The sequence below is a fragment of the Haliaeetus albicilla genome, chromosome 10 (assembly GCF_947461875.1).
Source record: "Haliaeetus albicilla chromosome 10, bHalAlb1.1, whole genome shotgun sequence".
NCBI classification, from domain to species: domain Eukaryota; kingdom Metazoa; phylum Chordata; class Aves; order Accipitriformes; family Accipitridae; genus Haliaeetus; species Haliaeetus albicilla.
This window is the reverse complement of record NC_091492.1, coordinates 6,202,436-6,222,127: the sequence shown is the minus strand read 5'-3', so window position 1 is coordinate 6,222,127 and position 19,692 is coordinate 6,202,436.

The following is a 19,692-nucleotide window of genomic DNA, read 5'->3' as shown; positions in this document are numbered from 1 at the left end:
GACGGTGCAATTAGTTGCTGAATTGGGTGTGCAGATTAACATTTGTTCGTGTATTTACCTACTCATGAACAAATTTTCAATAATGATCTCTACAGCTGTGGCCATAATTTGTGTACTCGGAGACCATGAATATTGGCAGTCAAATGTCTTGTGTGTGCCCACAAATCTGGGAAAGATCTAACACGGGATCAAGGCATGCCTTTTGAGAGCTTTCTTGTTCTGGCTGGGTCCTCGCTTATTCCAATGGAGAAACCAGTGAATTGGTTGAGATTCTTGATAGCCACGGTAGAGGAATGCAAGCAGAGCAGACTGAAGATACAAATGCAGCTCCAATTTCAGAAGCTCTTGCTGCAAATTGGCCTAGTTTGTGGCTTACATGAGCAGTGAAAAATACTCGCTCTTCCCGGAGAGCATTCGGGATCTACCACAGACACTGCTCACTTGAATGTTATATACAGCTTTTGAAGATCTTTGCAAACTTTCTGCTTGAAATTAGAAGCAAAACTACACATATCATTTCAAATGAGAAAGTTTTTTTCACTGAGAATATGCATGTGATTTCGGCTTTGTCATAAATCAGCCTGTAAAATTTCTAGCCAGACTTTTGTTAAAAAGCAAAAAGAATGCTTACTACTGTGGCCATCTCGTGCCAGAAATACAGTGGCTGGCAAAGCCCCGTTTTAACGGGAACAACTCGTGACCCCGTAGGTCACTCTGAATTGCACTGGCCTGTACACACAGAGTCAATTAAATCAATGAGACTGTACGTGGGATACAAGTGAGTATCAGAGCCCGTCCCGCAACAAGGGACTCTTCTATTTGTCCACCTTTTTTCCGTAGACAGCTGCAGGTGTTTCTGCCAGCCTAACGTACAGCGAAGCATGGGCTCCACGGCGATTTGTAGATCAGCCCCGTAGAGCGCCATTACTGGGTTTTTCATATTTGTGATCACACGCCCGTACCTTGCCATTTGTATCTCTTCATATTTTGATTATTTAGATGCAAATCCACAGCACATAACAAATTCCCCCTCTCCCAAAATGCAATCGATTTTAAAAGCATGCGAGCAAGAAACTGAGCGCTCAGAGTCTTTGCAAGTGTCCATGACATGAAAGACTTTAAGTGACTGTAAGCTATTTTCCTTGCTGTCAAGCTGCCAGATGATTTTCCTGCCATTAGCACATGCCTATACAGGCCAAACTAATGCTTGCCTTTTTGGACATATGTGAGGAAATAAATGTAATTACAAGCAAGATGTAATCACAATTGCTTTACTATTAAAGCTGCTGTTTGCTCTCACAGTTTAGGTAACAATACATGCAGGAGAGGGGAATTGCTTAATGTTCTCAGAAAAGGGGAAAAGAGGGAAAAAGATAAATATGGCCTCTTTCATTTATATCTGTGAAAACACAACATTGAAATGCAGAATTTGACTTTCCAAATATCACACCAAAAACCTTTTAACAAAAACAGCAGGGAGAGAAAGCTCTTTAAACCATGATATTCCATGAAGGATTATGAAAATAGAGGTCATTGCAAGAAAGAGAATTGCAAATACAACTTGAAAAGCTTCTCACATTTGTAAATACATCGAGGAGAATTTATTCCTCTCTGGTTTTGCTACCAAAGGATATTTACAGGTTCCTAGGGAAAAAGGAAGGAAAAAAATGACATCAAATTTGATATACTCTGTGTGGTGCAACATGCTGATGTGTAGTAGTAACACTCAACTGAGCTTCAAAGGAAATGAGTTTTCTAGGCTGGAGTTACACATTACGGGCCTGATCCTGACAACACACTGAGCATTTCCTGAGAGCTTTCGTGTGCCCTCAGCTCTCGCTGAATTCAGAGACAGCTTTTGATTTCTTTTGGTGCTGGATTATGATCAGAAGTAATGAGACAAAAATGTAGCGTGCTTCAAAGCAAGAGCTGAAGCTCATCTTCTTACAGAGCCTATCACGCGGGGGCCCCCATCCTTCATCAGGGCTCCAGAGTGATAAAATAATAACAATTATGATCCTCATAACAAAGTGAATCTTGGCTTGCCTGTTCAGACAGTCCCAGACTCTGCACAACGACATATCTTGCGTACCCAGCACAAGAACAAAATGCATTTGGGCTACTTGCATAGGTGCTTTGGCATATCCCTGACGCAGAAGTGGCTGAATACATTCCCAAACCTTTGACTGACAACTGTTATTAGCAGGTTTCAGTGTCCTGGATCAGTGAGGCCTGTTTTTCAGCAAACCCCAAGTACCAACAGTCTTAAAATTATACCTATTGGACGCGTAGGCTATCTTATTTCCAAGCAACTAAACCCACTGCCATGTGCAGACGACGGGCAGGCAGCCCCTTCAGACTCGAGCCATAGGAGGTGCTAATTTGTGACAGACACAGTCAGCAGATTGTGTTTTCCATCCGTTAGTGATGAATGACTCCCACAAACTTCAGAAGCTCAGTTCAGGTGGCATATGCACTTTCAGATGACCAAGGCTTAAAACTCCTACTGTTTTGAACTAGATTATCTGAAACTTCAGATATTTCTACACTCACGCCGTGAAAATAAACTGGAATGAAGTGACATATCCCCTGCCCAAACTTTTGGTGAATCCAAATACTGGAGAAGATCCCTCTGAAGTCTGTGACACGGTACAGGTGATAGTTATCCCCACTGAAAAAACAGTCCAAAACCTGCTCATTTCTGCAAAAGGCCACATTTAAGTCTGCCTTTGCCACACAGGCTACACAGTTTTGCTTGAACTTGGCAGTTACTTTACAGCTGCAAGGTGAAACTCTGATGACTGAAATCAACGGCAAAGCTCTCACTAGTTTTAGCAGAACTAGGATTTCACCTTATGATTTCCTTCTGTACGAAAAAAATCAAGCAGAGTCGGAGCTCAACTTCTCACTGCCCAGACATCTGATACCAATAATACTTTTTTACTCTGTCCAAAACTATATTTAAATTGCATTTCTGGCAGGTTTTGAGATGTGTGATATAGATCTCCTGCTATCACATCAGATGTAGTTTCCTTCAGAACTGTTGAACCAGATGTAAAATGTGAGAGATGTAAAAAGTAAAATAAAAACCCTGCTCAGAGTAAAGTGTTTCTGGCATGTGGCTATTATATATGGGGGTTTTAGATGTATATCTCCACTCCAGCCATTTAAGAAGGTACACAGTACCATAAGTCTATTGGAGCTGATTAGTGCCAGCTACTTGTGATCAGTAGGAATTTAAAAACCAAGGGCTGCCAAACACTAACAATTTATAAACTGTATGCCAGCAATGTGCTGCAACCGAATATTCTGTAGTGTACTTAATTTCAAAGTAGAGCCACATTTAGAACACTGAGGGGGGGAAAAAGAAGCTAATACATCACGTCAGTATTTGATTTTCAGCACTTAGAACTATACATGTTCTGTTTCTTACTGACAAAGAGAACCAGAGGCACAGAGTGAAAGGAATTCTTGTGAGGTTGTCAAGCATTTGCACAGACAAGAGGTATAGTTGTAAAGTAATTCTCCCTTTTCAAGCATAAAATTGTCTCTTACAAATCTCAGTTGTAAATGTGCGTAGGTATAGGCCTGAGTTACAAATGAAGAGCAGTGAACAAATACTTTGGCAGCAAAGGTGAGTCAAAGCACAGTGACACTGAGGGAAAAAACAGCTGCACTCAGAGCACATTAGCATCCTGATTGTATCCCAGTCCCCACAGACTGAATGATCACTTGCATGACATTCAACAGTATCTGAGGAGCAAAGGAATTTAACCAACTGCCTGTTCTTAAGAGAGAAGGGCAATGATTCTCTTATCACAAGTTTTATCTCCTTGCAACCCCTTTTTAGTGCAAGGAAATCACTCCTGATTTATCGTACTGAGAGGAGAATTAGTCCGAGCCTATTTCATCACAAGACCACAAGTCCTCCAAAAAGCAGGGCTTACCATCTCCCAGGGACTCGAATTTGTCCCTCCCTGGTGATTATGTGTCTATTAACATCCCAAAAACACTATGCTGCATAGTGCCTTCAGTTAGCTACTACAGCTTGGACCACTCTAAAAATGAATATAATTATGTCCTGTGAGCAAATCAAGAGAAAAAGAAGAAGGAAAAATAAAAAGCTATGATTCATCCAATCATCAGGAATCATAAAAGGCTTCTCAGGAAAAAAATCCAATGAGACAAAAATTCTGCCTGGTCCCAGGAGAAAAGCGATGGCTTTGCTGTACGCAGCACCCTGACACTAGCTCAGCGATGCAGAGATGGACACTCCTGACAAATGGGCACGAAGAATTGAATCTGCTGTAAAGTAAAGAAGGCTCCTTCTATCATTCTTGTCCATGAAAGATACCCAAGGGATCTATCTTTTTTTTTTTTTTTTACTATGAACAAAAGACTTCCACAGCTTATCAAGTCAAAAAGCCTCACTGAATTGAACTGAGTTAGAAGAAGAGCTAAAAAAAATTCACCCATAATCCTTGTAGTTAGTCTCTATCTACACAGCATTTTCTATAAGTACCTAAATCCCCTTCAGTAAACACAATATACTGAAAACTCTATGCTTAGCCAAGCTCCTTCACTGATACAAGCAACTTTTAGGAGTTCAAGGAAACAAAAATGCAAATCAGATCTTTGACAACTCGGCTCCCTGATGCAAGACATGGGGCGCAGGAACCAAGCGAAGAGCCCCAGCATGACTGGAGAGCAAAGAATGTGATAATTCCCGTCCTTGCTGACTTCTGGCAAGTGCTGCTTGGGTATTTTAATATCATGGTAATTTGTAATTGTTCAAATTGATGACATCCCAGTTAATGGAGCTATAAAAATTTACATGAGCTGAGGCTCAAGGCTCAAAGGCATTCCTCTAGGATGGAGCGTGGGGATTTGGGCAAGGGGAGTTAAAGTGGCCTCCGTGCTTGATACAGGCAGACTTAAACTGGGCCATTTTGATAAAGGTCTGAGAATGCTCAAGGAATGATGCTTACAGTGCCAACAGTCAGGAATCTTTCACACTGTCACTGGCTGGGCAACTTCAAACCCTCTCCACTGTATATTGCACATAGCTAACACAGGAATCCTCGAAAACACGTTTGGAGCACCTCGCCCTAGTGCATCCAGCTGCGAGGCAGTGTGCTGAAAACAAAGCAATATCTATGATTATTCATAACGAGGAGTATTGCGCATTCTTCGGAAAGCACGCATCATCCTTTGTACTCAGGAAGAGTCGCGATACACCCTGGTTTACCCGGAGGGCCTTAGCAGAAGCTGTGGAGTTAGAAACATACTTGTGATGACAAATGCAGAGATTTCTCAATAGGTATTTTAATTTGGGTTCCTGCACTGAATTACCACACCCCACTCCTGCAAACACAATCTTAGATATGGCAAATATTTGGAAATATATGGAAATCCAGATGTTCTCTCATATAGTACTGGAAAAGATGACTGTAGACTATGCTCAGTAGATGCCAGTTATGATCTTTCACATACATTTTTAGAGAAAAGCTGTAATTTAAAAAAAAATGAAATTGATTCTAATGGTAAGTGACATTTTAGTTCAGTCACAATTACAATCAACCAGACTTACTCTTCGCATTAGTAGCAGGATATGATCTTTAAGTTCATACAGGGTTAAGTTTGTCATCCTCAGAGATTTCTTAATGACCCTTGTTATCTAAACCCCGATTCAGAATGGTGGCTGTGTATTACGTTTTCAATGCACATCCCCAGACGTATTAGGACATGAAGTGAACCTGACAGGGAGAAGAATATTTCCTTTCTCCTCTGAAATGCCCCAGGAGGGTTTTGTGCAGGTGACCTCCTCAGACCTTGGCTCTACATTAGAGTTATTGTCCTGAGAGAAGATTCAGTTAAAACACCCAATTCATTTCATATAGTGCTCTTGAGTTTATTCTTGGTGGCAGCTAACTTGTAAAATTTTATTATGGATTCTTCTTTGGTTTGCTTGATGGAAAACAATTATTCTATCATCAGGTCTAAATTATATACCTTGGTGGACCACACAATTTTCTTTCCATTACTATTTTCAGATAAAATGTTAATTTCTGCTTAAAACAAAGTACAAAGTTCAAAATATGCTTCCTAACATGATAGTATCAATATATTAATTTAGACCTCACACTTCCAAATGGCTGTGTTCAAATAGGTCTGATATCCTAAAATAAGCCTTATGACTTCTGAATACAACCTGTTGACAATAATAACGACAATAATAATAATAATAACAACAATAATAATGTAGCAGCATGCTGGTGTCTCTTACAAGAGCAGAGCTCATGGTCGTAGCCAATACACAAATGCTTGGTAAGAGTTCATCTATGCCTGAAACTGCTTATACTATTATCAGACAAAAAGACACAGCGGAGAGAGTCCTACCCTAGGTAAGTGAAGCTGAAGCACAGAAAAATATGCAACTTCTGCACAAATAAACAAGTTATCTGTGAACGAGCAGAGGTGCCTCCACAGCCTTGCACGGACACCAGCTCACACGCAGAAGCAGCAGGGACCTGTCGGTGCAGCAGTGCCCCTGCTTTACTAGCTCTGCTTTCTGGACAGGCTGATGCAGCCGCGCCGCTTCCAGAGCCAGCCTATCTAGAAGTAACTCGGGTATCTCTGCACTTAATTACAGAGGGTAGGTGTACCCCACAGAACTCAGAGGGTTTGAGAAGGGCTATGCTGCCACCTAGAACCAAGACTACCAAATCCCAGCTGAGAAGAGTAGCTCGAAGTCTGCTCAGGTGTGGGGCTTCTTAGTCAGTGACATTTTCTCCACAGCAGCTCTGGCATTTCCTTGGGGAAAAATGTCGATGACAGCAGAGCTAAGCCCATACAATTTATTTACATGCATGTTTTGAGATTATTGTAGAGCGTACCTGACCTTGAAATATATTGCTTTACAGGGCTGCTGGCAGGGAGCTACTCTTACACTACAATAAAATTTTCAATGCTGTGGCCCCACCCTGGTTTCACGACATCGCCCTTATGCCTGCTCTGGAGTGACAACCCACCAGCTGAGGCAAGAAGTTAAAACCACCCTCTCTCTTCCCCAAATGCTGCGTGTTCTCTAAGATAAGGGAAGTAAAAGTGGATAATGAACGTCTCTGAAACCTTTCAAAATTTCACCAGGATTAGAGAGAAGAACCCAACCATCTGCAAACTGCAGCAGGTGCAGTCCCTCAGAACCAAAGCTGTTTTCAAAAATGGACAAGTTTGAGTTGGATGGGCCCATTTTCTGGAAAAAATAGAGCATTTCAGGCGCTATGTGCCCTCTCTCTTTCATACAGACACATGCATTAGAAGTCTAATACATATTCAAAACCAATGAAAAATTCCCACTGATTTCACTAGGCTTCAGGTAAGGATGATATGTGCTTACAGGACGTTGAGCTCAAAATATTTGTATCAAGCCTTTTCTTTTAAATCCCTGGGCAACAGACATTTAAATTCAGGTTCACCTCTTATCCCACAAATTTGCTGTTTCCAAGTTGCTGTTCCTAGTAGAATTTTCTCTTGCAAAACAATCTGCCATCTACTTAAAAATTCACATACTTATAGAGCCATTATTCATATATTTGTTATATATGAAGTGAAAAATCCAAGCCACTAGAAATATTATGCAGTTTCTTCAGTGCACTGTACAGTCAGATTGCTCTGATGAGATGGCAGATGCAACCTAGGAAATTAAAGTAAAGCTAGTACTGAGGATTTGTATTTAGAATCTGGTTGAAAGCACAAGGAACATCTGAAGCAGCTTTGTGCAAAGCCCGTTCACAGAGATGAATCTTGTTTTGTAGCAAATATCATGGTGGGGTTAAAGTCTGTTGAAAAACCCCAAGTCTCCCAGAGGAAAATGTACGGAATGTGATTTTACTTAAGGCTTAGTAGAAAGTCCTAGGAAATCATTCAGTGGTTTTTTTCATGCTTGCAATATACAGTTGAACATCAATTTGGAGGCATGCAGAATTATATGATCCTATGGAAATCGACATGGTAATGAGTATTAACATGATAATTAATAATACACTTAAATGTGTGTCATGCAGTTGAGTGAGCCAAGAATGAACCAAATGTATTGTACCAACTAACCCCCCACAGTTACAAGACAGAAATGAACAGCATTTTGTAATTATACGCAGTGACATATTTTCTCATATCTACTGCCAAAAAAAATATCACTTTTTGGAATTAAAAGAGAGAGCAGCAAATAGAAACAGCTATGTCATCAGTAATTGCAAACATGTTTTCAGCTCCAGCTTCTGATAACTATCCAAAGACGTTCTTTTAATTGGTAAAATTGACAACTGTCCAAAAATAAAGGAGTCCTTAAGGGCCATGTTCACTCCTAACAAGTCAGATAAAGAAATCAGAGTGCCAGAGGAGTACCTAGAAAGTTTTGAAAGAAGATGGGAATCAGCAAATAAGCAGCACAACCAAAAAGTAAATGGTGCTGCTTGTAAAGGGGCTTTTTAGATATTACAAGATTCTATTAACTTTGCCCCATGGGGCCTGATCAAGTTGCCCATGAGAGATGGACAACAGATAGACTTACCATATTTAAAATATAACCATGTCTCACAGGAACACTAAGAGGATTGCCTAAGACAAGTCTTCTTAACACAGGAGCTCTCTAGCATGTGATAAAACAATCTGGTGAAATCCAAAACGACTTTCCAGCTGATACAGAGTCAGAGTCAGAGAACTTGGTTCCAGAGCTTTACAACTAAAAGATACTTTTGCAGGGCATTACTCTTGGACACAGGTGAGATTTCAGTCCGAGATGGTGTCTCATGTTCCTCAGTGGTAGTGGGAGAATCTGATGACCCATACACAAACCCTTACCCCATCACAGGTAAAGTGGCTTATGGAAATGAGGTCTATAAAATGATCCAAAGGCAGGCAGAGGGAGACTCTGCCAGATCCCCTCTGCGGCCAAAAAGACATTTCACCAGCCTGATCATGTTTGAACATTAATTGTTACTTAACAAGAGTTATTGCTTGATAACATCGCAGGCAAGCAGGAGAGTAAGGTCTCTACTCTGAAGTTTCTTATCTAAAGAAATTTTGTCTTTCAAGTATCATACTATACCCATATTAAACAATGAAGCCCAAAGAAGCCCACAGATTCTGGTCCTCAAGGACTGAACAGGAATTAGGACACTGAATGCCTCTGAGTCTAGGGAATCCAGAATCCCAAAATATCTGCAGGTCATAGATGACATAAAGGGAATTAAAAAAACCCTTCAGTGATAATAGCCTTAGTACAAATTCCAGCTGGAACTGACCTAGGAGAGTTCTCAGCAAGAGAAATGTCTCTTTATTCACCTGGCTGAACAACCAGGTACTAAAAGCCTATGTGATCTACAAATCTCTGTCCACTTACCACACAGGTATATTCCATACATCCCGTGACAATATTTTGCCATTTGCTACTGATTGTTGTGGAAGAAGTAAGTTCAAGTGGCTTTACATGTCCTGACCTTTAAGTTCAAAGACATCTTCACCTTCTCGCTCCCTTGAAATCAGCATTTCTCCCTACGATTAGCTGCCTCCTGTCTACTTGTAGTATTTAAGCTACTAAAAATACTGTATTCAAAGAATGACTAATAAAGCTTGTTGGGGCCCAAGAGCTGCCATGGAGATAGCTTTGTGTACATCTTAAAGTATGTGTAAATACATGTTTGGACAGTTGTTAAAAACATGTATAATTTTTCCGAAACACCACAGCTCTTTCCAAAGAGCATAGTTTGATGTCATAATGCACATTTAAAGATTTTTTTAATAGTCTGTTTTATTTATAGTTATTTACTCAATAGAGTACATCAAGCTCTCAAAACCTTTGTGGGCTATGTGTGAATTAAGCAGGCATTCACCCAGTTTTTTTAAAAAATGTGTCATTTACACAGTGGATCGATCTGTAGAAGACATTACAATCAGACACTGCACGCAGGAAAAATAAGACTTGAATATTACCTGGGGAGAGTTACCGTGATACTTCTACATCCACAGGGAACAATTCTGCTTTCAGGATGCCAGTGTAAATCCAAAGCATGCCCACTAAACCAATGCTTTTACACTGTTTTTTTCTTCTTGGTATGTGGCAGCATAATTCAAATCTTTCTGAAAGACATGGAAATTTACAGAGGAGGCAGAGTCCACTGTTAGTAAGATTTCCAATAACTCAGTTTAAAATACAGAATGAACAAACATTTAGTAAAGGCTTTCAGAAAATCCTGTTCCTCTCTATTTTAGCTGGCGTCTCACATGTAAAACTTGAACTGAAATCTCCTTTCTCAAGTTTCACAATGTGCTCAATTCAAACATGTAATACATGTTGGTAAAGAAAGAATCCGATGAGTAGCACACCACGAGTTCTTCAAGCATAAATTATTTTGAGGCATGCTTCCCATTGAGTAGATGAGTCGCAAAAGTCTGGTTTTATTTCAGTACTGTCACTGCTCTGCTGGTAGAATCCTGGTCATCTCTTAACATCACACCTCAGTTTTCTCCCTCTGCAAAGACTTTTGCAATTTGTTTTGAGATATAATGGTGCAAAGAGTACTCTAACAACTATCAATGATTATGATTGGTTTTGGTGTTGTCACTGTTGTTAAGCAAAGTTTCTTTAAATGCTCAAGCTACTCTTCTGTCTTGTGCAGAAACTACAATAGTATCCCAGATACTATTGCATCACCAACAAAACTGGAAAATATTCAGAGCACTTAAGAGATTTGCAGAGACTCAGACCTAAGAGTGTAAAGTGCATCAAACGATTTACCACAGGCCTATCTATATATCACAGATATCAAATTCAACTTTGAATGCAAGAATGGAAAAAATGAGAGATATGAAATTCATATACTGTAATTAAATGGAAAACACATGCAAACTGTAGCAGAAAAATAATAGAAACATGAATCGTGTATATTGCATCTGTCTGTTATTATGGTAGGAGTGGCAATGATTAGTAGAAATAGGGTTGCAAAACAATTTCTTATATAATATCACTTCCTGTGCCCATAGGGTAACTGTAATAAAGACAACTCACCCTTAGGCAAGGGCAAAGGCAGAAAGCACAGTCCTTTTGCTGGGAAAGAGAAGCACTCAGTTGCACAGAAGCCTTCCCAGCCAAAGGAGGTGCTGACTTCTCATCCTTTGAAGGTACCAGCAACCAGTCTTGGAGCTGGCACTTGGAGAAAGACACCACTGCCAGGGACTTGCAGCCTAGACTATCCTAGTCAACAAGAATCTGCTTCAGAATCATCCTGCACAAGGGAAGAATGCTAAGAACGCTCCAAAAGCCTTAAAATGTTGACTTGTGTTGACAGTACTATGCAAATTCAATGGCGCATAAATGTGAACTTTTACATATATACTTAGACTGGGAACTTGCCATTACACACACATACGCATGGCCCTGCTGAGTGCGGCGAGAATATTCCCGTACTCAGCATTATCCATGAGCGTTATGCCATGCCTTTTTATACATCAAATGTAAACCACCTCAGTTAACATACCGACATGGGTGCCTCTCAGGGTCCTAGTACACACCTGACTTCAACAGGTAGCAGAAAGCCATTAATATATAATGGTGATGGGCTGTGCTTTTGCTTTAAGAGTTTAACACTGAGGTCTCCCAGAAGCAGAACTTAGCACGTTGCCTAAGACCACAAGATAAACCAGTGGCAAGCTTGAGCTGGCAATCTGGGTGGAGGATCTCCCCCCTCCACCCAAGCCTGACTCACTGCAGCTCCCTGCAGTCGAAATATGAAGGGGCAAGATCTCTGTTGGTGGTTGATGCAAGCAATCAGTTGGCCGCCTTTCGGAAGTGCTGAAATAGGGGACCTTAGTGGGGACATCTGAAATTTGCAGCACTGAAGTTCCACATTAGGTCTTCTGTCCACCAGAAACTGGGGTGGGCTGTAGTAGATTTGACTGACGCTCTCCGTGCAGCTGCACTGACTCCCAAACAGTGCAAGCCAGAGGAAGCTAAACTGGCTTAAAACATCTCTGCTTCCTCCTGATTCCAAGAGCTGCGTCACTCAGGTACATCACTGCAATGCCCAGCTATTGCACACATGTCCAGTCCTTACACACAGGCTGCTATGAGCCCTGCTGCGTTAACTTAACTAACATAAACCCTCCTGGATTCTTTATGCACCGTGCTGGGTTTGGAAAAGGTGCAGGGAAGAGGGTATTTTTCTGCAAGCAGAATTTTTCATAAGAGGCATAGTCACCTTTTGCTATTACAAATACAAGAGCAATAACAATATATACAGGCCTGAGCAATAATGGAGATTCTGGCAGATATTTTTTCCCTGTCATAAGCGCACTGGGCCTAAGGCAAGGTTCTCCTCTATTTAATAAAGAAAATGGAAAGGTAGGGAGAAAAATAAAATTAAAAACCCCTGCATTGCCTCTCAAATTACACAACCTGCTAAATATTTAGGGCATTCTTTCCAACAAACATTTCAAATGGATGAGAAAGAGGTTTGTCTTCTTGACAGTTCACATCCTCTTGTGGGCCAGACTCATTGCTCTGGAAGCTCACTGAAGTCAATGATACAGCAGCAGGGATGACAGATGAAGCTCACGATCCACATTTTAGTGGTACCTATCTACCGGTCATACAAATCAGCTCAAGATTAAGATGCAAGTGAAGACGTGAAAGGTTCAGGTTGAGGAGACAACTCAGACAGCAGAAACAGTCTAAAATGCGTGGCAAACGTGTGTGTTTAATTCCACTCAGTCTCTTGGCTAGAAGGGAAGGGCTTGAACAACCTAACAGTAACTAACGTTGTTTTTCAATATCTGCTTAGAGTGACATGTATTCTTGCTGTTTGGGGTTTTTTTTTTCCCCAGCTGTAGTGAATTGCCATCACGTACTCTCATTGCATGGCTGGTTATCTTCATTGTAAAGAACAAAGTGACAAGTGCTTACAGTTGACTAGTAATGGGTCACCCTGCAAACAGCTCCTAGCTTTGCAAATCATCAGTCCAAAACATTAACGTCCTTCAAAACACCAAGAAAACTTCTCCAGCCTCTTAAACTGGAAATAGCAAATCTGATTTCAGTAACAGGCCCCAACCAATCCGACTTTACTGGCAATTGAATTAGAAGTTCACCTCAAGTCCAAATGAAAATCAGTGAACAGTCATTAGATCAAGTAAAAATGAAAGCGAAGAAGACAAGAAGCCATAGCTGTAATCGTCCATCCAAAATTAACTTATCAGCTATCAAGCAAATAACTGCTATGTTAAGAGCTTTTTCACATTAGGCCACTTGTTCTTCATAATAATTACAATACAATGCTTTAATAAAAGAGTTTCATTTATATTCTGATAGTCAAGCTGGCACTTAACTTGATTTGGGGCTGTTCTCAATTAAGAACTGTTTATGGTCTCCAAAATCCCTTCTTGGATGCTTCTGAGGTTCTGCACCAGAAAGAGGAGGGGAAAACTGGCAAATCATAATAGAGATGTGAGAACTGTGCTGGGGAAAAAAAAAAGCAAAAACCCCCTGGAATCTGGATTCTGAACTCAACCAAAGCCAAGCGGCACTGAAATGCAAAAGTTTGGCCAACTTCCTAAATTCTAGTATCATGATTTTCATTTACAGTACTTACTGTGCAGCACGTTTTAATTTCACGTTGGGTAAAATACTATTTTTAAGACAAATTGTCAATTCCTAAGGTTTTCACCTGCCATTTCCCAGTCCTATCTGCCACACTGAACTTCCCACGTCCGAGCCGGCGTGAGCTGGATCCCCAAGTCACACGGCTGTCCTTTGACAATCCTATCTCCGCTGACAGCATTTTCACAGACATGCTAGTACAGTGAGGATGAGCACGTCCCACGTCACACTAGCCTCCCACCACCCAATTTGTGTCTGCAGCTGGAGGCCGCCTCGTTGTCTAACGACGTCGCTGAAGCACAGCAGCGTGCAGGACACACGCCCTCTTATATCATCCTCCTCTGGCTGCTTTGCAACAGGGAAAAGGTGAGGACATGACAAAGAAGGAGCAACTGCTCTTCCTTACTTCAAAAGACAATGCCATGCCACTAATAATCCTTCACACTTAAGTAACAGCCAGCTTTATAAACAGTAATTAAACATGCCTTCTGGTGTACCTGCAAAGGAAACATTATTTTTGTTCTCCACAAGGACCACATTTTCTTTAGTGACTTTGATTAAAGGAGAAAACCTTGAGCACAAAAGGCTTAATTTTCAGGGGGACAAGCAGCTACAGGTCACATTGTATAACCTTCTAACAGTGTCTCCTAACATCAGCTAAAAGTTAAATCTGATATTTTCAGCAGAAAGCCTCACAATTTTTCATTTCAGAAACTTTCTGCATACTTCTAATCGGTAATTTTGAAAGAGGGGCAGGATTCACACAGCAAAGCATTGTGACATTTGTTAATCATTTTTACATATACATATACATACAAAAAATCCCCGCGCTTAATCCCCTGACATCTCATTGAGTAAACCTGCCAGGGATGAATTAAACCAGCATTCTGAGATTCACTGGGTGCGTTGTTCATCTGCTTGTGCTTCTCCTTTTATTTTTAATCTTCCAACTGGCCAAGGCTTTTACCACTCACCATTTGCCTTCTCCAAAAATTAAGCTTTCTCTGAGCACTAGTTGGAAGTGAAAACTGGTGACAGTTACAGCCCTGCCCACTCAGAAAACCCAGTGCAACCTGGGTGAGCCCAGAGACGCCAAGTCACTGCTCTGTCTAATTACAAACCCGAGGCAGATTAACCTTTGATGACTAAATTAATCTTCTAAATAAAATGAATATGCATCAGACTGCAAATTAGGATTAAATGCTTAGCAGAATCTTTATGTGATCAAGCAGGTTTTGTGGTGCAGATGTTAACCATTAACATGAAGCAATAAAATCATTCTTTTTTCTTATAATAACACCTAACAATTCTAAAGCCACCTTTCATCTGAGAATCTCAAAGGGTTTCATAAACATAATTAATTAACCCTCTCAGCATCCGAGACAAGAGCGTAATAATAACCCCATCCAACAGCTGAAGAAACAGAGGCATAGCAACGTCCTAGATCGCGTGCCTCGGTCTGTGTGTAATGTGGATGTTATACGCTTTGAAGAAAAAGAAAAGATCAGGTTTACGCTGGCTTCACCCCTTCTCTCACGTAGCACTTCTGCCAAGACTGGCAGGGTGGCTTCTCCGTAAGGCTGAACTACGGCCCCGCACGCACGTCCCTGTCGCAGAAACGCTTGTGGTGGCTCTACGCAGCCTCGAAGGTCGGGCATGGCCTCCGCCACCCACTGAGGCACAAGACCCGTGGGCACTGCTTCGCCTCACCCCAGTTACCTGCCGGCGGAGCAGGTACAGTCGTCTGCACCAGGACATCTGTACTAGAAGAAGCAATGGAACTTGTCTCCCTGCTGACCAAATAAGAACAAACACTGTGGTTTCTAATCTACTGCTTAATTCTCAAATAAATTATTCCAGGGGTGGGGGTGAATCTTTTCTGGAGAAAAAACTTTCTTCTTCATTTTTCCCTCGGGCGTTGGGAACTACCAGTCCCTTAAAGTATCTGTTCCTCACACACATCAGTTACACCGATTTAGTCACAAGGAGACCCAGATGACGGCAGTCCCACTTCTTTTTGACTGCTGGTAGAACAGCTGCCCCTGCAACGCGATTCCCATGTCTACATGGAGCAAAACACTTGCAAGGAAGGCTACCACTTCCATCCAGATCCTGACACTGACACTGGAAGAGATGTGGCCATGGTTCTTCCAGGCTCTCCCAGAAGACCTAATAGCATCAGGGAATCAAGGAAACCTGCTAAGGTCCACTTTCTGTGCTCCTTCTTCCAACGGGATACTCATTTCCAAGCGGTTTACAACAAGGAATTTAGACAAATGTATACATCGTGACTTTTCAGCCTTACTACCCCTGGTTTTAATTTCATTAGTTTCAAACATTATGCATTTGATTATTATCAAACTGTAAAACTAAGTTTTAATTTGATCTATTTGAATCAAGAATAATGTAAGAGTATGTGGGCTATGGACAGGCATGTGAGAATTCATATTCATGATAATCCAACTTGTTGACATATTTTGTTGTCCAATCATAGCAGCCTCTCCTAGTACGTAAGTTTTTCTTTTGATGTAAACTAATCGGACGGTGTAGAATGTCTGTTATTGCAAATGTAATGTTATTTGCTTAAAAGGGAACTGGCTAAGTTCTTAAGGTCAGTTTAGATTTCTTGGCTTCTAAAAGCAAGCTTAAACTAGAAATTTACAGTTATTTTAGAATATTGACATCGCATATACAATTTTGGCATATAAGTGACTTCTACAGTACTGGAAGTTAGACATTTAAAAGCATTTGTTGTTTTCATACAATGACTGCTACAATGCATGGAAAAATTCCAAGGACTTTAATAACCTTTGGATTGGGCACATTATTACTATGAATGTAATTCTTGATACCTCTCATAACATCCCAGGCCATGTGAGAAACTTGGGAAAAGCAATTAACATTCCTCCATCGACTTTTGTATTTACATTTTAAATTTACCATTTAAGACTTTAATTCTCCATAAAACTGCTTAAATATACATAACTTCAGTGTTATTTAAATGTTTTATGATCCTCCTGAAATGATCAGCTAATTAAAATCACTCACCTAATTTAGTACCTTAAATTTACCTTCCTTTATTTGGAAGGAATTGGATTTAATGTGCAGGTTTTGTTCATTTTCTTTCTCAGAAAATCTTAATTTGGAAGGAAAATCATGATTATATGGTAGGGAGGAGGATGCCTTCTAGGCTGCAAACTTAAACTAGTGGTAATCATTAGCTACCATGTATGACATGGAGTATATAATTAAGAAATAATTTTATTACAGAAACTTGGAATTATCAATTAAAAAGTAGCCAGTGCAGTCCCACAAGGTCCGATATGATTACCTACGTTATCTGGGCTGTCACTTCCAATGCTGGTTTGAATCTCAAAGACCTCTGAGGGGTGCTCCGTGTGTCAAGTTAAATAAGTGAGACAACCTTAGTGGAAAAATGCAATGATACAAGCGGGTGCAAGCACAACTCTTCTCGAGGAGAATAAAGATGTCAGCTTCAACTTGAATATTATTGGCAAAGTGTTCTCCCTTCCTACTGTCCTTCCGAATGGACTGACAGGAACCTTCAATTTGTGGCTGTACCACAGTCTGTTTGATGGGTTAGGGGGGGGCAGAACCTCGGGGGCATTAAAGGACGCTCCAGCCTGTTACATTTTTTTCTTACTTATTACCTTTGCAGACTTTGATTTTTCCTTCTTCAGAGATTCCTCAAGTTTAGGGCCAGAAGAGACAGTTAAACTATTTAGTCTGACCTTGTATGTATGCCAGGCCATTAAGATACACTCACTGACCCATCCTTTAAGAGCCTTTCTCCTTTTCTTTAAGTTACCCGTCATAACACTGATCTACTAATGTGTCTCAATTATGAGGCAGTAAATCAGTGTAAAAAATAAATAGCTCCTCCTACCAGCCTTTCTCTCCAAAATCCCAACTCCAGCAAAATGATTCTGTTGCTCACTCTGAAACGGAATGAAAAATTTGGCATCCTCTGATGAATCAGATTTTGTTTCTTGTGCTGAGTGTCTCACATCTCTATTGCTCTGGGCTCTAGCTTGGACTAGAAATAAAATGAATAGAAAATGTCACCTCATCATATATTGGACCTGATTGGGGTAGATGGATCTTAAATACTTTATATTCAGCTGTGGAGGCTGGGTACACCTATCTATGAATTCAGATATGAACCAAATGAAGTTAAATACAAGTTGTTCATCCACAGGCTCAAAATAAAATCCTAATGTGTTCTAGCACTATAACTTCTTCAAACCAGTATACATCAAGAAACCTAACATATTCTTCACAACTCCAGTACCTGACTGTGCAGTAAAAATTCTGACATTTACCAGAAACAGGGAAAAAGAAAGTAACAGTCCAAAACTCATGATACCGTTATTTAGGATACAACTTGAAGACTGTCTCTTGGCTCTAAAATAAAGACTACCGTAGACACAAGAACACTGACAGACAGTGATTGTCTCCTCTTTTAAAACTATGCTGACAGCATCAACCATCGTTCAATTTGGTACCAGGGAGTGTCAGTAAGAGTGAAATACCGCTTACCTGACCGCATCATGCAAAATACAGCATCTCTGTGTCTCCCTGGATTCGCCCCACGAGCGCTCCAAAATGTGCACAACAAAACCACATGAAACTCAGATGATTTCAGATCACGTTACAAAGTCAAAACACAGAACAGATTCACAGAAAGATTTGCTAAGGTTCACCAACCTGTTGAGTGAACCTGGGCCCAGTTCCAAGCAAATCTGGATTGATTAATGTTTTCTTTAAATCAACATCACCCAAGGTTCTTTGCTACTGATGCGACTCTCAGCTTTTTCCTTCCTCTTTGGAATTTCAGATCGGTTTAAGTACAGAGCTGAAACCAGCACATAGAATGCACATCCATCTACATACTAACTGAAGAGCATGTATCACTGTTTCCTGCAACGCGATGAAATATTGCAAAACCAGCATCCCACTAGTCTCATCAGTATTTTGCACTATTATTAGCTTTTTAGTGAGGGCTTTTTTCAAACTGTTCATGCATTTAAGAACATAGCAGTAAAGGAGCTCTTCCTACCTTGCAAACACAGGACCAAAACGAGATATACTCAGCTATACGAGGAATGGAACCTCTCTCTAATGGACCCCCTGAAATCAATGGAACTACTTATGGAGTAATATACCATTACCCATCGTGAGTAAGAGCTACTGTAAATAAGCTTCGGAAACTATATTCTAGCTACAGTTGCGCTCGGTGGTTTGTAATATTCCAGCACTTGCTAAATATAAATAAATGAAATAAAGTGGGAGATAGTGATACTCTGATTTCTGTTAGCACTGACTGTACATTTGTTCCAACTGTCTGAGCAATCAGAGCACTACATAAATACCTTGCCATGCCTGTGGGATCCATGCTAAGTTATAATCCATCACTGAAGCAGGCAGCCGCTCTTGAAGACATGCTAAAGCATTTCTGAGGTTGAACGTAATTCATTGCTACGCTCTCTGGTTGCATGTTTATTTCCTCTAGCAGGAAGAAGTGGCTACATGCGGAGCAGTTGTACGCTGGAAATTTCACTTAAAATTTGCATCATTTTAAACAATTATTGATCAAAGGCTCTATAATTTATCAGCTGATTTATCTTCTCCTTTCTATAAGAATTCTTTGTCAATAACCTTTACATTCAGGAACTCTACCTTGACACATAGCTTATATGTATTTATATCTTTATTTGAAAAATGCACAAGTTTTCAGGATTGAGCCAGGAAAAATCATTCAGATAAACAAGAAGAATCTGTCCAATCATGCCCTCAATACACACACATAAGAATATGCATTATGTGTGTAAAAAAAAAACAACCCTGCTTATCACATAGCTGCTTTATTCATTTTCGTCATTTCTGACTCCTGGTTTCAGACAAACAAAAAACTGAGGAAAACGTTAAAGAACTGCCAAAGTTTCTGTTGGAATAGAAAAGGAACAGGAATATTGTAAGACAGACTGTTCCTTCAATTTCTTCTGGCCAATTTGTAG